This window comes from Crocodylus siamensis, chromosome 6 (assembly GCF_052110815.1).
Source record: "Crocodylus siamensis isolate JL-2025a chromosome 6, ASM5211081v1, whole genome shotgun sequence".
In the NCBI taxonomy this organism is placed as follows: Eukaryota; Metazoa; Chordata; order Crocodylia; family Crocodylidae; genus Crocodylus; species Crocodylus siamensis.
The window spans coordinates 89,112,117-89,135,813 of record NC_143400.1 but is presented as its reverse complement, the minus strand read 5'-3'; the positions used below and the strand labels follow the sequence as shown (position 1 = coordinate 89,135,813).

The window sequence follows — 23,697 nt, the reverse complement described above, 5'->3', positions numbered from 1 at the left end:
ACTTCTTTACTGTCCAAGTCCCCAAGGTCTGGAACAGCCTGCTATTGGAGGTGGTTCACGCACCTACCCTGAACACCTTCAAGAGCAAATTGGATGCTTTTCTTGCTGAGATCTTACGAACCCAGCTGACTTCCCGCCCTTTGGGCAGGGGGCTGGACTCGATGATCTTCTGAGGTCCCTTCCAGCTCTAATGTCTATGAAATCTATGAATAGAGCAATAATTCTATTGCAAAGCACTCAAAACGACTCTAACAGGTCAGAATGTTTTGATACTATGGATTCCTAGCTGAAAACAATGGGCACATCCAGATGAGCGCACATATGTGGTATGCAGTGCTGCAGATCCATCTTTGGTGCTACACACCACACATGCCTCTAATCTGCAGTGTGTGCGGGGGTGGGGGGGGGAAAAAATCGATACCAGGAGAAACCCTGTGCCTAAAAAAAGTGGGACAGCACACATGGAAGCAGCGTGTGCCACCCGAAACCAGAGCCTGGCCAGCTGGAGCCCCTAGGACTCATAGTAAGGCTCCTGGCCTCAGCCTAGGTGCCGGCCCCAGCCTCTCTTACCCTATTTGGAGCAACATACCACACGCCAGAGTGTACATGCACAGGTGGTCCCCGGCAACAAGTAGTAGTACCAGCACATATTTTCCAACTGCTGTTTGTCCTCAGAGAAACAAACGCTCCTGCTCATAGGGATGCGCCATCTGGGTTTATCTTGTGAATCATGGGCAAGCGCTTGCACCACCTACCAGTGCAAATAATACACAGCACCACATGGCACCCTTTAAAGAATCAAGGCATCCCCAAAGTGCCCTGGCACACTGGTTGAAAATGATTAGCCTATCATTTCTGTACAACAATGGCTGGAAAAGCACCAGCTACAGAGACAGACACCAGAGGCTAAAATTAAAAGAGTGTGTCAGTAGAGTTACTTATACATGCAAGAGGATCTGTCAAGTCTTTCTTGTGTATAGCCTTGCTTTATGACCACCTGAAGTTTAGAATTTGCTCACAACTATATTTTATGCATTCATGAAATGGGTTAAATAAACAAAAGCTACCTTTTTTTGCAAGGAGCTTGGTCTATTAATCACACCTTGCACAGAAGCAGACAATTGCTGTAATCAGTATGGACAGTACTACCGTTTTGTGGAAGCCAGCTAAAAATAATACAGATTACTCACTAGCACACTTGTTTGGTGTGGGCAAGTCAGTCGATGCTATTGTGTTACTTGTTTTAGCAATAAATGAGTCCTATTGGAAGGTCATCACTTGGTATTCTACAGATAAAGGAAGGATCAAAAATAGGGCTTTACTCACTCTGTCAAAGATACATCCATCCTATAAGAGCTAATTTCATGTTAGGAAAGGCCGTTGCCTGGACAGAACTTTTATTTCAACTAACAGTAAAGTGCTCCTGAGAAGAGCTTACAGCTATCCAATGTTCATTTTAAAGCTATAGAAGAGCTCTGTAGTGTACAGGATATGTAAGCTTCCATGTCTAGAGGGCTCTTTCTGTCAGATTGAAAATTCTTATGTTGTTCATTCTTCTCCTAAGAAAACAGGTCGAACGGAGGGAACTTTCCTATGGAAACTAGGTATCACTAGGAATTAAGAGCATCTTTTGCCAGGTAATTCTTGCTATTAAGAAGATTTTAGATACCCATACATACAAAGAATACTTTAAGAGAACATCTTTGGGCAGCAGTTGGTTACAAGGGCCTTGAAAAACAGCTTAAAGAAATAGCCAACTATAAACAACTACCAAAACGGTGAAATTTAATACCTGCTCATGAGATGAATGACAGAAAAATATGAAAGCACGGACTGTACTTGCTTCAGAGTCACGTGAACACTGGCAGTTCAACAAATCTTGTACGTTCAGTTATGAGGTTTGTTTTTTCTTAATTACACATATACCAGAACAGCTAGAGAGGAAAAGATTAGAAGGTAAAATGCATATTTATCCCATGTCACCTTACAGTTGTACATCAGTGATACAGACAGGAGAGTACAGAAAGGGCATGGGATACAGATGATGAAAGAAAAATTGGGTTTCTGGACTGCAAAAAAAAAAAAATCACTGACAATATATTTAAGAAGGCAGTTGCTGGGGAGGAGTTCTAGCTGTTAGTGGCTCCTTTTGATGCCAGAGTCAAGCCCTCCAGAGTTAGGAATAGCTTCTGTTCTCATTTTCCTCATGTGTGAGCTACGTAAAATCTCAGATTTCACAGAGATCCTTTTTTTACCTCTTGCTAGAAGTTATACTGTCTTACTCTACTTCATAGTGCTCCAAAGTTGATCTCTGGATTTACCTTGAAAGAGGACTAACTAGGATGATAGCTTCACTGGCACTTTAGTCACTGTTTCAATGCATGATGAAGAGGAGGACAATTTAGAAAAAAAAATATTACATGTGACCCTCTTTTAGCAGCTAAATACTACAAATAAAACATGTAGACGACAACTTTTCATTTAGTTTCAAAACAACTGAAACAGTTTGCCCACAAGTTAATTAAATATTCACCAGATAACCTCTTATCTCTTCCTCCAAGGTCTGAGGACAGGTAGGTGAGTGCTTCCCCCCCAACTATACAGGGGCAAAGCCAGGTTTTACTGAGGTGACAGCAAGTGTTGTAAGATGAAATCCAGAGAGAACAACTCTTTACAAGCTCCATTGGTTTGAGTAGCCTTAATACACTGATCAGTAGAAAGTACGTCCCATTTGAACATGACAGAATAAGAGAAACATGGACCTTATCAGCTCGTTTTCTCTTTCATAATTCCAAGCTGAGACAGTGTGTTGTAACCTAAACACTTTAATAACCAGGAAAAGCAAATGTTTATAATACAATTTGGGGTATAAGCTCCTTATTTTTTTCTAACTTACTAGGAAAAAAAAAAATCAAGCTTTTTTTGATGACAGTTTCATTGTAGTCATACAAGACAAATTTAAGATTTTTAACTTAAGACATAAGTTTAGTATTTTGTGACCTCTTGACAGGATCTAAGTCAGATACAGATCTGCACCTTCCCTCAAGCCTATCAAATAGTTTTAGAAAACAGTGCTGTTTGACACCTTGCAGAGGCAGTTCCTCATTGATTCTCAGAAGAAATGAGTGGCAATCTCATCTCCACTGACTGTTGCTCCACTTAGCTTGAACAAACAACACTCACAGCATTTTTCATTCAGTTGCACCTTTGCAGTAAGTGGCCCCATTCTTATGCTTTTTGAGAGCTCTTGACTCAACTTGCTGCAAGAAAAAAGCATGATACGTAAACATCAAACAAGACAGAATGAGTCTCTTTATGACCATGAAGGGAGAGCTCCTTCATACCAAGTCTTCACTGTCTCCTCTAGTTTCAACACTGTTTAAATAATTTTGTCCCAACTGTATTCTGAACATTTATTTTTCCTAGTCAAACTATTTAGGTAACAACACACCATCTTAATTTGGAATTGTGAACATGGAAATGACAGCTGATAAGGACCAAGTTTTTCTTGCAGTTTTTTGATGCTGTGCAAAACTGCTTGCTGCTTTGTCTATCACTGAAAGAGGGAATTAGGTTTGGACAGAGTTCAGTTTTTTACTTTAGTAAGCAAGAAGAGTTCTTAGTGGGCCTTGGGCCATGTGGCTGATTAAAAGACACTCACTGTAATCATACACTGGATTAAATCCTGGCACACAGCTTTCCATTTAGAACAAAACCTAGTTCTGATAATTATGTCTGCACTGTATGTGAAGTTAGGGGAGGCGTGCCCCCTCAAATCTGCAATACATTACAAGACTGGCAGTCGCAGGAAAAACAAGAACAGGAAGTCAGAACAAACTAACCTATTTCAGCCTGTGTAGTACAGACTTTCCATCCACAATGGGGAGAAAATACAAAAAACATACATTTTTTTTTCCTTGATCTCAGCCTAGAATCTTAAGATCCTACACACTTAGAAAAACCTATGAACGAAGACAGATTTTCAGCTGAATTTTTGTCTGAACTGGATTAGAATTTGACTTCCAATCACATTTGGGTAATGAAACCTGAAGCCAAGTGGCTTTTCTTATCCAAACAGACCGCTACAGTAACAGACACTGTTAAAGCATTTTAAAAAATCAATTTTAAGTAGTGGAGACTGTAATCAGTAAAATAAGAGACTCCATCCTAGACCATGACAATGGAAATATCCAGTGGACATTCCTTTGCTGAAGAAGTCTCTTCTCCCTAGAGAAGGATCAATGTTCAGCCAAAAGAGTGACTCAACTAGTTCACTATTCCAGCGTATTTTACAATAAGATTTAGTCAATTCATTAAGCCTCCTGTGCTTTTTATAGAGCCACCAGTTAGAACTATAGCAGGCGATTAAAAGAAAAGCAAAACAAAAAACTCCCCTAAGTAGAAAAGCAACTGTCAAAGTATTTACTACAAAAAAAAAAAAAAAAAAAAAAAGCTACCTTTAGAAATCTCTTTTGTACAAGTCAGTTTTGATGCAGCATATTCCTGTGGGATCTTGAAGAGACGAAGCAGTTAAAAAAATACGTCTGTCTGTGTGATTTCACCAACTGGCTCCAAATTTATTGCAAGAAAGGGGAACATGAAGAGAAGGCGGATGAATGTGACGTCCAAAGTGGACCCAACTATTCACAGCCTACTTTATTACTTAGTTAAGGTAAGGAGGTAGGTAGTTATTCACTACTCCGAAGGAGAAACATGCAGGAAGTGCAGTGAGGATGGGGGTGCAACTTGGAAGCCCCATTAATCTTCTGTCACCAAAACAGTGAGTTAGGAAGTTCAACCAGCAGCATTCCCCCTCTCAAGAGATGCCGCCTGTGGCAAAAGAGACAGACATAAGCATCTCTTCAAAACTTAACCTGAATTGAAGCGTTTAGAGAAAATGTTCTAGAGAAGGTTGCCACAAACACATCCACTCCTCCCCAGTCAGAATTCTACAATTTGAATACTCCTAGGCCTTAATATTTTGAGTACAGTATAACCTCATAAATCCGGCATGCTCCGGACCGAGCACCTGATGGAAATGTCAGAAATCCGGAATTTTCAAACTGGAACGGTGGCTGGTCCGGAAGCAGTGGCCCCATGCAGAGCGGTGGCGTGGGGTGGTGGATCGCGGCAGGCAGCTGCTGTATGCAAGCTTCCCCTTCCACTGCTTGGGGACTGGCTACAATCCATCAGGGAGTAGCGGCAGTCTTATAAAGTGCTGGATTTTCGATAATTCTGGATTTATGAGGTTATACTGTATAACTTTCAAAAACAGGATGTAAACATTCCTAGCAAACACTTAATGTAAGCAAACTCTTCCCAAGTGGCTTTGTGCCTTTCTTGATTAGGTTTATGAGAAAGTAATTTGTTTCCTCTAAACAAAGGGATGAATTCCCCATTCCCTTGCTTTTCCTGTCTGAAAGGACAATCTTGTTAAGTGGGAAACAATTTTTATGAAAACACCTATAATCTTACATGGGGCAATGATGTATACCCTCTCCAGAAAAAGCTGCATAGTACTATGTGAACACAAGGCTTCTTGCAATCAAATTATACAGTTAAACATGACTGTTTCATATTAAGAATACGGTAAAGCATGTGAAATAAGGTGCACATAAAATAAAGCATGTAAAATAGGTCTGGATTATTCCTACTGTTCAGCAAGCCATTTTGCTGGCACCTTCAATGTTTATAGGAAGTGTAAAAGTTTTTTTATGATTCACTGCCATTGTTCTGGAAGCTTTGTAAGAGTTTACAAAAAAAATATTAGAAACAGATATCCAATTTGAATGTAGAGAAATACATCTTTCTGTATAGTTCAAAAGTTTCAGCTATATTATTTGTGAGCTCATTTAACATTTCACTAACTATTCAGGTAAAATGTTTTATCCAGAAGCACACACGTGTTGTCCCAGAAGACATATGAAAAAGGAACCACAGGAACTAATTTGTTTTCCCCCAGCTAAAGGGGGAACCATCTTCTAAGGATCCCTGAGATACAGAGCGACTCTTTCTGCCCTGGTTATTCACAACTGTCATTGCTAGAGCTTCAAACTTGTATCATCACCTGGATGATTTTTGTTCTTTGCATTCTAAATTAGATAAACAGACCTTGTAAGAATTCTTTTCTTTTTCCTGCAGCATTTTACTTATATTACTTGTAGACAGCATACATTTGTCTACTGCTGTATTTCCCGTCAACTACCACCATCTTCCCCTTAATATTCATCCTCTCACAGCCACACAACAGTTACAAGTCTGAGTTTTAATACTTATCAAACATTAATTTTAGAGCTGAGCAGTATTTTCAAGTTGGGTACTGAAACAAGGCAAGAGCCAGAAGAGTCATGCTAGAAACTGATGTTATACCTACCTACTGATGTGTTATGCTTTTGCAAGCACTTTCAACTCCCCAGAAGTTCAGGACTACGTATTAACTATGGAAATCTTAGTTTTTACTGGCTCTTTCACTTTCTTTGTGCCTCAGCTCCCCCATCCAAAACACCTGATGCTTTCCCCTTCCGTCCAGCTGTGAGGCAAAGACACTTTCACAATGTTTGAAACATTACTTCCATTTGGTTATATACAGGACCCACACAAAGCTTTATAGGTATCTGAAAGCTGAACTGATTGCGTGCAAATTGTTTTAGGGAAAAATCCAAGTCTTGCAAACAAAAGTGTTAGCCTGAAGCAGGTTATCTTGACAAGTTATAAAAATAAAATTTAAGACAAACACGGACACCTTACAGCAATGGTATCAGAAGCACATACTCTGAAGGGCAAACTATGCATCTGACTTGGTGGAGGAGTTATGACATCAGGAAAGAAGTCTAATCCTCCAATGAAAGTTATTTTCTTCAGTGGAATTAAGGTGATTTTTTAAAATATGTACTTGAATTGGCTTGCTCCAAGTTTCACAGTAGACTGGATGTTGAAAAAGTACACCAGTCTCTCAGGGCAGATACAGGGTGAGCCATACTCTTCAGCCTGAGGAAAAGAAAGCCGAGGGGGACGTGGTAGCAGCTTACCACTACACTAGGGGAGTACATCAAGGGCTTCACCAGGGCAGCCAAGGGGAAAACCAGGAGTAACGGGCACAAACTCCTGGAAGACAGATTCAGGCTCAATATTAGGAAAAACTTCTTCACGGTCAGGGTGTCCAGACTGTGGAACAAGTTTCCTCCAGAGGTGGTGCAATCACCTTTCCTGGACATCTTCAAGAGAAGACTAGACAGTCACCGTGCCGGGGTCACCTGACCCCAGTTGTCTTTCCTGCTCAGTGCAGGGGGCTGGACCCAATGATCCTCTGAGGGCCCTTCCCACCCCTTACAATCTATGAAAGAGCAGTAACAGTAAGAGCCAATGTACATAATACTTGTAAGAAAGCTACATTGCAAAACACTTCCCAGAGGAAAGAACATGCCATTACCCTATTTTACAGATGGAAACACTGAGGCACCGCTCCCTACTCAACAGCAGTAGAACTGACGAAACCAAGTCATTGTTGCCTATGTGTAACGAGCCCAAAGAGATTCCTTGTTACCATCAGCCTGCCAGGACCTTTGGGTCAACCTCCCCCTGAGCCACACCTAAACTTGTCCATTACCCGATCAGGACAGGAGCTTATAAAACCTATAACTGGGGGGCGGAAGGGGGTGGGGAGCTGCAGCAAAGCCGTTTTCCTGCCTGTTAGCTGGTCGTGTCTCCGGGCAGTTTTGCAGGGCGGTCTCCCTTGCTGGGTGCCCCTCGCCGCTGCCCCACTCATTGCGGCACCCCGTATCCCGCCCCCTCCACAGGCAGCGGCTTCCTCCCTAGACCAGGCGAGACCCAGGTTTACTTTTTAAAAAGGGAGTTAAACGGCTTCTCCCCCACCCATCCCAGGCGTGTGGAACAGCAGCGACCTCCCCCAGCCCGGGGACACGGGGCCGCAGTCACTCGCCTCGCCTCGCCTCGCCTCGCCTCGCCTCGCCTCGCCTCGCCTCGCCTCGCTGCCCGGCCCGGGGAGGGGGGAGGCGCCGAGCCCCGCCCGGCCCGGCCCTTCCCCGCCGCGTCCCCAGGCCCGGGGGCGCCGCCACAATCAGCCCCGCACACGGAATAACAGGAAGGGAGCGGATGACCCGGAAGCGGACGGCGCTGCCCACCGGAAGTCCTCGAGGGGAGCAGCGGGTTGTGCGCGTGCGCAGGCGCTGCCGGTGGAGGCGTGGAGCGGTTGACTCTGTGGGGTCCCTGCAGCAGCACCTCCCCGGGTGTGTCCCCTCCCGCTGCTGTGGGGAGCGAGAGGAAACAGCAGCTCACAAGCACTCATGCAGTGGTATGATATCACCAGGAATATCCTAGGCCTGTGACGTCATGGCCAGGAAAGAGTCAGGAGCTGGGAATTAGAGCTCAGCTGCTGTTTACTGCTGTTGTTGACAGGGCCCAGCTCAGGGCATGACACACGCTGCCCTTCCCACACAAGGAAGGGGGCGGCCTGCGCATGGCTTTTATTTCTCTCCTCGCTTAATTACGGTGGATACAACTCAGTTGTTGTGTTTTCCTGCCTAGTGCGGGGGCTGGACCTTGATGATCTTCCAAGGTCCCTTCCAGTCTATGACTCCGTCTGCAAGCATTGGGTTATTTTTGTTGTATTGGAAGGGGCCCAGCTGTATGGTTTTTTAAAAAGGCCAGCGGTGACCACTCGATACCCCATGTGTTAAACATGGATTTGCCATCCTACGTGGAGATTGCCTTGTGCCACCTTTCAGCATTTTATAGTATTCCCTAGGTTGTGTACTACTCTTCCCCCCTCCCCACTAAAATACATGGTTTAAATCTGGGAGAATGCTCCGAGTGATACTTTTTTGGAAGAATTTTTTTTTCTAATTATTTAAGTTGGTCTAAACTTGCAAAATGTGTGATTCAGATATCAGGTTCACTCAAAAAAACGTGTCTGCCTATGTCCTTAAACTGAGATGGCTACAACCTACACCCAAGTGATACTTGATTTTCCTTTGCAGACGGAGAATTTTTCTACTGCGCTAAAACATTGTCATTTTCTTCAAGGCTTCAGTAACATAAAAGGCAATCAGGACTTGTAGTAGAGATGATATCTTTTATTAGACTAGCAAGATTTTTGCAAAAAAAAGTTTTTCTTTAAGCGGTTTGTGGGAAAATATGGCCCTCAGAACCAGAAGGGGTTTTTACTTCCCTCCCCGGGGGAAACAGCATCACAGTTGTGTTTTACTTTTCATTTTCTACAGTGGTAACACAAAGGGTTTTATCTTCACACTTCTTGCATCTAGTTACACATGTTGTCAGTGAACATATCTTTTCAATATGACTTTCTAAAGTTGCTTTTAATTGCTTGCTGCCATCTAGTGCAGACACTCTTGTAGTGTTTGGCATTTATTTTTTTCATGGTACTATAGGCATTTAAACTTTCAAGCCCACATTTTAGAAGAATTGTTACACGGAGAGCGATAACCATAGGAAACAACATGGATTATACTGACACAAATAACTCCTAAAAACAGATTTACTTTATTAGAGGAAGTTAAAGGGAAGTTATAAAGTTGAAGGGGTAGGCTACATAGTACAGAGTGGAAGGGGGGAGGCCACAATTAAGTTAGCAGTAAGAATGTAGCCTACTTGGGTCTCCTATCCCTCACTCCAATGCACCCCCAGGGTCAGAGCAGGAGCATATAAAGAAAAGGGAAGATACAAAATGCCAGGTGCAAAGTAACTGCATTATTACAGTGTGGTGGGTTCTAAAGGATACACGTGGGTCCAAGTAACAGTACATGGGGTGCAATTGTGGGTGTGGGGAAGATTTTAGCTCACATTTGATCTTAGCTAAAAGTCTGACACAGAAAACTGTTGTCTGATGGCTCAGTCTACATAAGGTGCTCTTACTGTGCATATATTTGGTCAGCCTCCACAATATGTGGAGGTTGACCAAGTAAGAACAAAAGATCCTTCAAAGACACTGATTTTATACTGTGGGGTTCAAGTTAAGGAAGAGTGGCCCATGGCAGAAATAGCTGAGATCAGGGCAAAAATTTAAAAATAAGCTGCAATGCCCATGACCATGTTTCAATAGTCCCCATTTTCTTTCCCATTTTTGAGGCCAAAGCTGTTTTTTGAATTTGATGCAAATTAAACTGAAATTGCATTTTTTGAAAACAAATGAAATATTTGCTGACAAAAAAACAGCCCTACACTGAGTATTTGGCCACATAATGACTTGTTTTGCACTCGCTGTGCCTAACTGATCTTGCTGGAATGAGTCACAGAATTTCAAGGTCTCTCTCAACAATATTTTTACTGTTTTTATTTATTAATTCCTTTGTGTATCTAGAATCATACTAGATAAAATTCAAAAAAGAGCCTCGGAGAAGATCCCTGCCTTAGGGAGCATACACATCAACATAGCATTGCTAGTTTTCACAATTTAAACAAAAGCCTTGCAATATGTGGAGTTTTTCTTAAGCCCAAGTTGCTGCAATGAAGCAGCTGCAGAAGAATCTCTGCTTTTCTTTGAAAACAGGTTTGTCTCTAGTCTTCTTTCTGACAAAAAGGGTTAGAAAACTTGAAGAAAGCACAGCCTTAAAGCCTAAAAAAAGCAGGAAGCAAAAAAAACCCCGTCAAAAGAGAAAAAATCCACAATGTAACATTTGTAAGAGTCGTTACACGTTTTAAGCCAATCTCATGATTTTTCAGGGTCTCGGTCATAAGTTTTGAATGCCTGGGATTCATAATATTGTCAACAAGATACAACAAGTGAAAATCATAAACAGATGAGTAGAATGTGACAGTAATACATCACATGATTAATCAACAAGGCATGCACACATCTTAATGATTCATGTCCTTTTTTGGTGTTGATACTTATCCTCCTCTTTGCTGTCATGAAAGCATAAGTAAATGTTTAGGCCAGGTTTGAATGTGGTGAAAGCAATAGTTTCTGTACAAGATTTCCCTTTCCCTCTGTGGAAAAACTCCTTTTCTAGGACTATAGTTATGTGTTATGTGTTTTCTAAACAGTGTAGCTTTGAATATTTTCTGGACCTCAGCACAAGTTACAGCAGTTAGTGTGCCTACAAGATGAACACCATTCACTGTCCCATCAAGATAGCCTTCCCACTTCCAAATCAATACCGTCTCTTCTGCTGTCTCAAGACCCATTAGAGCTGTGTGTCCTCTCTTTAGGTACGAGGCTTTCCTTTCCCCAAGGACTCCAGTGGATATTAGCCAATTTTGGATTGGAAGTAGTATGAATAACAGGATGATTGTGGTAGCCAGAACCAGAGGGGTTACTAACATGAGCAATAAATATATGCTCTTGGAGACATCTAGGCAATTGTTTAGCAGTTAAGATTAGCTAATGCAAAGCTTGCAAGTTTGCAACCTGCAAGTGGAATCTGTCTGTCACAATTTAACCAAAGTGTTGAATCTAACTGTTTGCACTGATCATGGGCCCCCAAAATAAGCAAACTACAAAATTAGCTGATCTAACAGGTTTTTTAAAGGTCAGCCATAACAAGATCTGACCACCTAATATAATTAGCACATTCCTAGGAATCCAAGGAATAAAAAAACTCAGGGTTGAGCTTGGGCAGAGTAATGCTAATTTCAAACCTCAAAGTAACGTGGTGTAATTTGCTTATTGGGTGAACCCAAGTTCGGGTGGTAACCTTTCATGATAATTTCTAACACCTTTTGATCCCATACGATAACAGCTATATGGCAAGATTGTGAGTGGCTCTAAAGCCAACAGATTAGCATAAGATAAGGCATAAAGGAACGCACATGTCAAGTGACCAGTTAGAAGGACGGGACAGAAGGACCAGCGCTGTACCAACCTGGACCCTGGACTCCCAGTGTGAGTGACGACTGGATCCTGACCAAGGGGACTTCCCGGTGACCCCCTGGACAGTGTTGACCCGGAATGCCTGACTTTGCTGGAACCACTTTGCACGCATCTGGCATAGGGGGACTGCTGATAAGTTGCCAACGCCATGTGGGAACTCTGTCATTCTGTCTATCTGTTGTTATCATTCACTATTAGCTCTTTATTACTATACTAACTGTTTGTCACATTAACGTTTCTGTTAACTGTTGTATGCTAAGCTATTAGCAAATGTGCCTTTACTTCACTCCTGACTCACCTCCTCAATCCCACACCCAGCAGTCTAACAGCTGATACACTCATAGAGCCTAGCCGGCCTGTGACAGGTGATATATATTACTAAAGAACAAAATGGGCATAACTTGTACTGTTGGGAAAAAAAAAGAAACAACAACAAAAAACAACCATTTATAGAGTTCAGTATCACTGCTGAGATTTTGAATGACTAGGTAAATAAGAAGAATCACTGCTAAGTTTGGAATAAAAGCTAGTAATGAAGAAAAGATGAATGAAATATTTTGAAAATCACACATTTTGCAAGGTTATCACAAAACAGAAATGGAAATTGATCACCTACTGGAGTTTTTGGAAGGGAATTCCCCCTCATGGGGCTATATTGTACAGGCAAGTTTGCCAGGGATATTTGGATATTTTACACATTCCATTGAATCACCTGCTGTTGGAGACAGGATAATGTATGAGATGGACTAAGGAACATGTTGCAGCAGATCAAATGATTAACATGAAAAGCCCAGTGGCTGACAACTGCATTTTGCTTTTAGCTATATGAATCTTTAATAGAGAAAATAAGGTAACAAGAAAGATATCTGCTGGGTAATATAGCATCAAACAAGATTAATAAGACTCAGGAGAACAGAAGAATGCTAAAGAGAAACTGAGGTGTGGGTTGGGGAGTTGCAGATGGCTATTGAAAATAGAAGTTTTTCCATTCCAAAGAAACAAGAAGTTAACAACTGACCATGAAAGGGCCAGTAATAGAATAGATGTATGTGGTACATTATGAACTAAAAATCAGACAAGTTTTAACTACAAAAGGAAACAATATGAGCAAAGGTTGTCAACCAGTGTAAATCATCAGAGATCACAGAATCATAGAAGTCGGGTCAGAAGGGACCTTGTAGATCTTCAAGTCCGACCCCCTGCCTGGGCAGGAGAAAAAACTGGGCTCAAATGATCTCAGCTAGGTAGGCATCAAGCCTCCTCTTAAAGACCTCCAGGGTACGAGCCAGCACCACTTCCCTTGGAAGTTGGTTCCAGACCCTAGCTGCCCTTACTGTGAAGTAGCTCTTACAGATGTCTAATCTAAACCTACTCTCCAACAACTAGTGGCCGTTATTCCTTGTTATGCCAGGGGGTGCTAGGGGAAACAAGGTCTCTTCCAAATCCTTCTAGTTCCCCCAGTGAGTTTATAAACGGTCACCAGGTCCCCCCTCAGCCTTCTCTTGTGAAGGCTGAACAGGTTCAGGTCCCACAGTCTCTCATTGTACGGTCTGCCCTGTTGTTCCCAGATCATGCGAGTGGCCCTCCTCTGGACCCTCCCAATGTTGTCCACATCCCTCCTGAAGCGGGGCGCATAGAACTGGACACAGTACTTCAGCAGTGGCCTGACCAGTGCCGCATAGAGGGGGAGGATCACCTCTTTGGCCCTGCTTGAGATGCACCTGTGGATGCACGACAAGGTCCAGTTAACCCTGCCAACCGTGACCTCGCATTGTCGGCCCATGTTCATCTTGGAGTCAGTAATGACTCCAAGATCCCCTTCTGCCTCTGTGCTCTCGAGAAGGGAGTTTCCCATCTTATAAATGTGCTGCTGGTTACTACTGCCCAAGTGCAGCACCCTGCACTTGTCAGTGTTGAAGCACATCCTGTTTTTGTTAGCCCACCCCTGAAACCTATCCAGGTCTTGCTGCAGTCTTTTCCTCCCTACTAGCGTACTCACCTCACCCCAAATTTTGGTATCATCAGCGAATTTAAACAGGTTGCTTTTCACCCCGTCGTCCAAATTGCTGATAAAGAAATTGAACAGCGTAGGCCCAAGGACCGAGTCCTGGGGGACTCTGCTGCCCACTGCTCCCCAGGTCAAATATGACCCGTCCACCACCACCCTCTGAGTACGACCCTTCAGCCAATCTGCAACCCATCTGACTGTGTAGGCATCAATGCCACAGTTGCCCAATTTTTTAATGAGGATGGGGTGGGAGACGGTATCAAAGACCTTGCTGAAGTCCAGAAAGACTACATCCACAGTGACACATCCAATGCTTTTGTGACCTGATCATAAAAGGCAATCAGGTTGGTCTGACATGACTTGCCCCTAATGAAACCGTGCTGGTTGCCCTTGAGTATCATCCCTGAGGCCGGCCCATCACAGATGTGCTCCATGATGATCTTCTCAAAGAGTTTCCCTAGGATTGAGGTAAGGCTGATGGGCCTATAGTTGCCCGGGTCCTCCCTCCTCCCTTTTTTAAAAATGGGGACCACGTTGACTATCTTCCAATCATCTGGCACCTGGCCTTAGCACCATGAACACTCGTAAAGCCGTGCCAAAGCCCCTGCAATAACCCCTGCTAGCTCCCTCAACATCCTGGGGTGGAGAGCATTTGGACCTGCTGATTTAAACACATCCAGCCCCTCGAGAAGCTCTCTAACCCTGTCCTCCCCAACCTGAGGTCTGGAGGCCTTCCCCTCGAGTCCGTCTTGCATCACAGTGGGGAAGTCCCAATCCCTGCACAAGACAATGGAGGTGAAGAATTGGTTAAAGAGGTCTGCTTTCTCCTCTGGCGCAACCACCAGATCACCCAGAGGATCTTGCGGGGGCCCCACATTTCCCGGTGCTTTCTTCATCCTCCCTATATATTTGAAAAAGGACTTTCTATTATCTTTGATTTTGGACACAAGTCCTAGCTCTATGTCCGCCTTAGCTTTCCTGACAGCCCCCTACAGGCCCGAGCAGAGGAGGTATACTCCTCTTTGGAGATAGCATCTCCCTTCACCTTTTTGGCGATCAGGCATTCCCGGACACCCTTGGTGAGCCAGGGAGGCTTTCGGGCACTCCTGCCCCCCTTGTTTTTTGTTGGGATGGTCACCCCTTGGGCCCTGAGTATCGTCTTCTTAAGGAACGACCACTCATCTTGGGCACTGAGCTCCCCTGCTCTCAAGGACCTCAACGCCTCTCCCACTAATCTCAACTCGTTGAAGTTGGCCCTCTTGAAGTCTAGGGCTACCGCCTTGCTGCAGGCCCTTGACAACCTGCGCTGGATGGTGAATTCCAGCAAGCAATGATTGCTGTCGCCCAGGTGGTCAAGGACCTGGAGGCCCCTGACCAGGTCGTTGCCTGTGTCCAGGACCAGGTCCAACAGGGCATTTCCTCTGGTGGGACTATGCACCTCCTGAATTAAGTGGAGGTCCTGTATCTTGGCCAGGAACCTCCTGGAACAGTCCAACCTGGCTGACTGTTCCTCCCAGCAGATGTCCGGGTAATATAAATCACCCATGACAACTGCATCGCTTGCCTTAAGTGCCTCTGCAAGCTGGCCCAAAAATTCCTGGTTCAGCTCTTCCCCTTGGTTGGGGGGGTCTGTAGTAGACCCCCACCGTTAGATCCCTCTCCCCATAGCCCCCTTGTATCTTGACCCAGAGCACTTCCGCTTGCCCCTCCTCTGACCCCATTCTGCTGGCAGAGGATGTGTATTGCTCCTTGACAAAGAGTGCCCACCCCCACCTTTCCTTCCTTCTCTATCCCGCCTGTAAAGCCTATAGCCCCTAATGCTAACTGCCAAGTTGTGGGATGAATCCCACCAAGTTTCTGTAAGCCCCATTATGTCTGGGTCTGAACTGGCTGTTCTGATGGCGAGTTCCTCCTGTTTATTCCCCATACTACAAGCATTAGTATATAGGCATTTAAGGCCCTGCCTAGCTGCCTGTGCCACCCCCTGATTTGGAAGACTGTTTGGACCCCTGTTTCTTACCCGGGCACTCCTTGCATTTGTCACCTGTCTTGCTTGGGTAGTGTCTCCTTGTCTTCCTACGGCCCCCTCCCTGGCGATGCTAGTTTAAAGCTCGCTGTACGAGATCAGCCAACCTGGAAGAGAAGAGATGCTTGCCTTTAGGAGAGAGGCGAAGCCCATCCCACCCCAGCAAGTCCCCCGCCTGAAAGCATGGCTCATTATCAAGGAACCTGTTGGGGAAAACCGAAGGATCGGGCCCCAAGGTCACGGTGAGCCGGGGTGGCAATTAAATACGGACAGGTGGGATTAGCGGCGTAGAGTCTGGAGTTAGGGACTCGGAGCGGGTTGAGAAAAACAGGTGAATTTATTTGACTTATGCTTCAGGCGTAGGCAGAAAGGTCTTCAGTTACAGTTTTGAAACACAAACAAACAATTAACAACAAAGGGGTCTGTTGGCCCACGAGGTTCAGTCCGAAGACCTAGTCCCAGGGCTGGTCAACAGCTCATAAATGGGGATCACAAACAACAAAAACGAACTGTAACACGGTGATGATGAACCGCGTTGACGCCAGTCCACAGCAATGGACAAATCGGGTGGTCGTATGAGAAAGCCGAGGTCAGGAGCCAGAAGATGAAGCAGCAGAGACGTCAGTTGGAGGGATGAGCAGAGTCGTAGTTGGTGAGGAAAGCCGAGGTCGATGATCCAGAACCGGGTTAAACAAAGTCCAGAGGGTGATCCAAAATCGTAAGCCGTTAATCAGTTCAAAAGGTAAGTCAGGAAGCCAGATGAACGTAGTCAAAACCACAATACAACGAGTAATACGAAGAACTAAGCCACGGAGCCAAAGGAGGAGATCAATAGGCCTTGAAGCCTGACTCAGAGAACAGTCCCTGCAGCAGCAGCCTCTGTCTCTGGTCCACGGGATCTCCCCCCACACACACCACACACCACCCCGAGGGAGGGGCTCACAGAACTTTTATATCAATTTGGTAGCCAATCAACGTGCTCTCCACAGAGAAATTTCTAGTCTGATTACCTCATGTCAGGTTCTGACTGAGCATGCTCTCAGTCAGGAGCTGACACAATCTGAGCATGCGGTCTGTGGGGAAAGTAGGTCAGCAATGATTGACAGCTCCACAGGTCACCCAGGGGGCAAGGACTGGGTGAGCCTTGGAAATTTCCACTCACAGCTTCAAACCGCGCATGTCAGTTTAACCTCTTCTGTACTGGCAGCACATACTCAAAAATTTCCATGACAGAACCCAAGGCCTGCCTGGCGGCACCAACTGCGTAAGCGCTGGTTGACCTCACCAGTGCAGGCCCCCTGTCGCTGTCCCCGCCTACTCACCAGAAGAAGAGAGAAGAATACCACCTGCGCCCCTGTCTCCTTAAGCTTGTCCCCTAGAGCCTCGAATTCCTTCATAATGCGGTCAGAGTTGCCCCTGGCTGCATCATTTGTCCCCACGTGGATGACAACCATGGGGTAGTGGTCTGCAGGTCGGATGTAGGCTGCGATCCTCTCCGTGATGTCTCTAACCCGAGCCCCAGGCATGAAGCAGACCACTCGCATCATGGGGTCAGGTCGACAGATGGGACCTTCTAGTCCTCGTAGGATGGAGTCTCCGATGACGAGGACCCAGCGTTTCTTCCTGCTGGTGCTTGCTCTCTGCCTATTCCTTGTCATGTGGGGAGTGGCATCATCCCCACCAGAGGCCATTTCACTGTTTTTCTCCATCACAGCTGCTAGGGCATCGAACCTGTTCCCCAGGGGAACCTGGGGAGCTTCCACCACTCTAGGCCTAGCAGCTCTGGATTTGGACTCTGTCTGCCACTCCTGCGTTGGATGCGTCTCCTGTGGGGACTGTCCAGTGGGCGACCGGGCCTACAGAGAACAGAAACAGGCATCAATTTCCTCCTCTGCATCCCTGATCCCCCTCAGCCTGGAGCTCCCTCACCTGCTCCTCCAGGGCCCCAAGTCATGCACAGGAGGAATAGGCAAGGGGACCACCAGGCCCCACCCCCCAAGACCGCATCAAGCCCTCCCCCGCACAGACGGGGGAGGCAAGGGGCCACCGACCCCGCCATGAGCTCTGTTTGGGTGGAGGCCTCAGAATAGCCCACGGCAGGCAGCCTCGCCCAGGTGGGGCCCCTGGCAGCTGCACTCCACGTCTACACCATGTCTACAGAGCTGCACCGGCTGCTTTTGCTCACTAGAAGTGCCGCTCTGGGCAGCTACCTTGCGCCTACCTTACGCGAATGCCGGTGCGAACGCCAGCGCGCCCTTAGAGCACGCCTGTTTGTGTGCACTGTTTGTGCGTGCTGCCCACACGCTGCTCAGGAGCGCGGCTCTCTGTTGGGCGAGCTAAAAGGGCTTCCCCTCCGGATCCGCCTCAGCTGCACTGTACCCTCTGCCCCACTTACCTTAGGGGGAAATCAGCTGTTGCTGCCCCCACCCACTGTCTCCTCCGCAGCTGCTGCCTTCTTTGCCGAGGTAAGGTGGGTACACGTGTGGCACATGTGCACCCTGCTCCCTCCGCTCCTGCTTCCCAACTGCCAAGGGAATTTCAAACCGCTGCTTTTTAAAGATCCATTGATTTCCTTAGAGCTTTACAAGGTTACATCAACTGAGATTTGGCCCTTATGGCATCTAATATAGAAAAGAAAAATAATTTCATTCCCTAGTCCCAGAGAGAAGAAAAGTTGCCTGAATGGCAAGCTAGAGGAAGATTCAGGGAAGCTGGCACTGTGATTCATGTTACAGCAAATACAGGCAAGAACCAAGAGAATTAGAGGATGAATTTACACAAATTAAACAGAAGAAAAATTAAAGAAAACTAGCATAACATTGCCCACATATGCAAAAAAATGACAGAGGTGACCTGAAAACTAATGCTGATCACTATTTTGCTTGCAGTCTACACACTTTTCACTTATTGAACAATTATCTTCTTGCCCACAGTGAATCTTCCCTGCAAAATCTCTTTGGCAGATTTTTTGAATCATACAAGACCTTCAGGATGTCAATTAATCTCAAGAAGGTTGTGATCATGTACCAAGGGGGGAAAGACCCAATAGCTGACATGACACTGGAGTGCTGTTGACAGAATCCCTGTACTAGATGATGGACTGATACGCTTAGAAACCACTATCAAGAAGAAGAGGTTGCAATGTGATGGGGGACGGGGTGATGGTAAGTGATGGGGGACGGGGCATTGCTGAGACTAGGGGGTCAGTGGGCACAACCGTTGGAGGCCTCAAATGCCTCTACACGAATGCTCGAAGTATGGGGAAGAAGCAGGAGGAACTCGCCCTCCTCCTAGCTGTCACCAGCCCTGACATAGTGGGGATCACAGAAACGTGGTGGGACTCATCGCATGACTGGGCGGTGAGTGTCAAGGGCTATAGGCTATACAGGAGGGACAGGATAGGAAGGAAAGGTGGAGGAGTAGCACTCTACATCAAGGAGGAATATACTTCCTCGTCAATTAGCAAGGGGGTAGAGGGGGGGCACTCTGAGGTGCTCTGGGTTAGAGTAAAAGGCAGTCCAGGGGAGAGAGACTTAACGGTGGGAGTCTACTACAGACCTCCCAACCAGGGAGAAGAGCTCGACCAGGAATTCTTAGGTCAGCTCACAGAGGCAGTGAGGACTAAGGATGTGGTCATCATGGGGGACCTGAACTTCCCAGACATCTGCTGGGAAGAGCAGTCAGCCAAGTCTGACTGCTCACGTCGGTTCTTAGCCAGAGTGCAGGACCTCCATCTAACCCAGGAGGTGCACAGCCCCACCAGGGGAGACGCCTTGTTGGACCTGGTGCTGGCCACGGGTGATGACCTGGTGAGGGGGCTGCGGGTGATGGGCCACCTGGGAGACAGTGATCATCGCTTGCTGGAATTCACCATCCAGCGTAAGGTGGCAAAGGGCTGCAGCAAGGCAACAGCCCTAGACTTTAGGAGGGCTGACTTCAACAAGCTAAGGAGGATCGTTGGGGAAGCGCTGAGGACCCAGAGGGGAAGGGAGCCAGATGTCCAAGGTGAGTGGTTGCTCCTTAAGGAGACGATCCTCCATGCCCAAAGGGAGGTAATCCCAACAAGGGTCAAAGGGAGCAGGAGGGCACATAAACCCCCATGGCTCACTAGGAGCATCCGGGAATGTCTCCTTGCTAAAAGGGAGGCATACACCCAATGGAGGGATGGGGTCATCACCAAGAAGGACTATGTTACAGTCGCCCGAGGATGTAGGGGGGCAGTCAGGAAGGCCAAGGCAGAGATGGAGATAGGACTAGCTTCCCGGATTAAGGACAATAAGAAGTCCTTCTTCAAATACATAGGGGGTAAAAAGAGGGTCCCGGGTAATGTGGGGCCCCTGCAGGACACGATGGGCAACTTAGTCGTCATGCCAGATGACAAAGCTAACATATTTAACGATTTCTTTGCCTCTGTCTTCCTAAGTAGGGACCAGTTCAGCCACCTCCCTGCTGGGCCCCCCTCGGGCCCTGGGAGAGACACGCCTGGGCCAGGGGTTAGCGAGGAGTTAGTTAGGGTACTTCTGGAGAGGCTGGACGTGTTCAAGTCCGCTGGTCCGGACGATCTTCACCCTAGGGTTCTACAGGAACTGGCCGAGGTCATTGCGGGACCCCTGGCGCGGCTCTATGAGCACTCGTGGTGCTCTGGTGAGGTGCCGGAGGACTGGAAGAGGGCCAATGTGGTCCCTATCTTCAAAAAGGGAAAAAAAGAGGACCCGGGAAATTACAGGCCAGTTAGCCTTACCTCAATCCCGGGTAAGCTCTTTGAAAAAATTATCCTGGCACACATCCAGGAGGGCCTTGTGGGGGAATGCATGCTCAGGGGCAACCAACATGGGTTCATCAGTGGCAGGTCTTGTCAGACCAACCTGGTGGCCTTTTACAATCAGGTCACCAAATCATTAGACGCAGGGGTTGCTGTGGATGTAGTCTTTCTGGACTTCCGGAAGGCTTTCGACACTGTCTCTCACCCTGTCCTCATCAAAAAGCTGGGAGACTGTGGTGTCGATGCCCACACGGTCAAATGGGTCGCTAACTGGCTGGAGGGCCGCACCCAGAGGGTGGTAGTGGATGGGTTCTTCTCGACCTGGAAGGACGTGGGCAGTGGGGTTCCGCAGGGCTTGGTCCTCGGGCCCGCACTGTTCAACATCTTCATCAGCGACTTGGATGAGGGGGTAGAAAGCACCCTGTTCAAGTTTGCTGATGACACTAAGATGTGGGGGGATGTGGGTGCACTAGAAGGGTGCAATAGGCTACAAGCTGACCTTGACAGGTTGCAACGGTGGGCGGATGAGAATAGGATGGGGTTTAACACTGATAAGTGCAAGGTGTTGCACATGGGGAGGAAGAACCGGCACCACACTTACAGGTTGGGGAACTCCCCTCTTGCCAGCACGGAGACGGAAAAGGATCTTGGAGTCGTCATTGACTCCACGATGAACATGGGCCGGCAGTGTGGGGAGGCAGTCAAGAAGGCCAACCGTACCCTGTCATGCATCCACAGATGCATCTCGAGCAGGTCCAGGGAGGTGATCCTCCCCCTCTATGCGGCACTGATCAGGCCGCAGCTGGAGTACTGCGTCCAGTTCTGGGCGCCACACTTCAAGAGGGACGTGGATGATATGGAAAGAGTTCAGAGGAGGGCCACTCGTATGATCAGGGGTCAGCAGGGCAGGCCTTATGAGGAGAGGCTACGGGACCTGAACCTGTTTAGCCTCCACAAGAGAAGGTTAAGGGGGGACCTTGTGGCCTGCTACAAACTGGTCAGGGGGGATCAGCAGGTATTGGGGGAGTCCCTGTTCCCCCGTGCGCTGCCAGGAGTGACCAGGAATAACGGTCACAAGCTGGCGGAGGGTAGGTTTAGATTAGATATTAGGAGGTGCTACTTCACAGTCAGGGCGGCTAGGGCCTGGAACCGGCTTCCAGGGGAAGTGGTGCAGGCTCCTAGCCTGGGGATTTTTAAAAGGACGTTAGATGAGCACCTTGCCGGGGTCATCTGACCCCGGTGCTCTTTGCTGCTAAGGCAGGGGGTCGGACTAGATGATCTACCTAGGTCCCTTCCGACCCTAGCTACTATGAAACTATGAAACTATGTATAGGCCGTATCAGGAGAATAGGTCACGTCAGGAGAAGACCATATCCCCAAGAATATTTTGGATAAGGTTCAAAATGGCTCTAGAAACCGGGTTGCCCTTTATGGTGGTACCATGACGCGTGCAAAAATGATATGAAGTTGTTCATCATCAACATAGAAAGCTGGACGGCGCATGCAGAATCCTGCTTGATCTGGAGGGAACATCTGGCGCTGGGTGCAGCTCAACATGAAGCAGCTTGAATCTAGAAGAGGATGGAAGCAAAGTGAGAAAGACGAAAGCAGCATGCTGTAAATTTGGACTCCCACTTAGACAATATATGGGTCTGTGAAGTGTGTAACAAGCTCTGTTACTCTTGAATTGGGCTTGTCAGCCGCCAGCTGATTCATCAGGCGTCTGACTAGACCTCTTGTGTGTATACCGTTAGCTAGAGGATTGACGGTTGCCTACTATCTTCTTGTAAACCCTAGATTTGATCTCCTCCTGACTGGCTAAGAATTGCACGTATGCTGCAACTGTTGCTATGCTGTCTAGCCCACATTCTGCCCAACTTGTTTATCTCAGCCACACGTTACCTCTTGTATTCAGTTCGTAAGCTCTTTGGAGCTTGGGCTGGCATTCACTCTGTACAGCACCTTGCATCCTGGAGGCTTGACCTTGTCAGACTTTCAGCATGACTGTAATATAAATATTGAAAGTTACTGAAGCCTTGAAGAAAATGATGATGCTTCAGCGCAGTAGAAAAAGTCTCCATCTGCAAAGGAAAAATCAAGTATCACTTGGACCGCTATTCTCCCAGATTTAAAAAATGGATTGTAGTGGGGGGCAGAGTACACAACCTAGGCAATTCCATAAAATGCTGAAAGCTACTCAGGCTTTGGGGTACAAGGCAGTCCCCACGTAGGACGGCAAAACCTTATTGTTTTCCCCCCCGATTGTGACTGCAGAAAAAAAAGAGTAAAAACTTGTCTCATGTTTCCCTTCTGCAACAAAGCAGAGGAGTGAACTGCCCCATTTCACACAAGGGCTTGCGTGGGCGATCGGTGCCTCCTGAGTCTGGGGGGTGGGCACCGATGGGGTATGACCAGGGCGGCGGTGATCCCCCGGCAGCACGGCGGTGGCAGAAGTGCCAGCACAATTTGGGGGAAGCGCTAGCGCTCTCCACCCCCGTACCAGGCAGAGCTCTAGCTGTCAGGGGGGCGCCAGCGCTCTCAGGGGTGGCCTTGTGACCTCTGCAACCTAAAAGGAGCAACTTCCCGGGCAACGTTGCTTTGCTCTCTCTCCCTGTTGGCCATCTGAACAGCAACTGTCAGCCCCTGCTCTTCTCCCCCAGTACACCCCACCTCTCCATCTGCTCCCGGCCTCCTTCCCATCCCTTCCTGCGCTCAACCTTTTCGGGGCTCTGGGAAAAGTCGCTCTTTATTTCTGCCTGCAGAAAAAAAGTCACCGAGCCCTCGCGGCATAGAGGATCCCGCCTCGAATGGCCCGCCGAGGTGAATGCCCCCCCCCCCCGCGAGTTGAGGTCATAGACACGAGGGCTGCAAGGGGCTGGGAAGATCATCGAGTCCAGGGGCCGCTCCAGCGGGGGAACGGGACGGCCTGCCGCGGACCCCACCCCGCCCGGGTTTCCGGGCGGGAGAAGCACTGCCCTAGCGCCGGCGCGGCTCGCGGCTCCCCGCACCCCGGGCCGCCCCCGGCTCGCCGGCGCTGGGGCTCATGCGCCGCG

General features: G+C 47.2%; 1 protein-coding gene and 1 long non-coding RNA gene across 5 annotated transcripts in view; both read right to left on the bottom strand.

The window, feature by feature from the left end:
- PIK3CA (phosphatidylinositol-4,5-bisphosphate 3-kinase catalytic subunit alpha) overlaps nucleotides 1-8,115 on the bottom strand; it is a 72,413-nt gene extending 64,298 nt beyond the window's left edge. The window contains exon 1 of one of the 4 annotated variants that reach the window (XM_090051222.1): nucleotides 7,940-8,115. The gene's annotated coding sequence lies outside the window, so the exon portion shown is untranslated. Of the gene's footprint in view, nucleotides 1-4,457; nucleotides 4,922-7,939 lie in introns of those variants that run through there. The other 3 variants (XM_090051221.1, XM_090051220.1, XM_090051224.1) reach the window with 3 other exon arrangements.
- Nucleotides 8,116-8,209: 94 nt separating this feature from the next.
- On the bottom strand, nucleotides 8,210-22,686 carry LOC149863125 (uncharacterized). The gene is made up of 5 exons (XR_016442860.1): nucleotides 22,547-22,686; nucleotides 22,085-22,215; nucleotides 18,278-18,503; nucleotides 15,877-17,738; nucleotides 8,210-14,633 (listed from the first exon to the last, which is right to left on the bottom strand). It is a non-coding gene; the product is annotated as an uncharacterized LOC149863125 (long non-coding RNA).
- Between the last annotated feature and the right edge of the window lie 1,011 nt (nucleotides 22,687-23,697).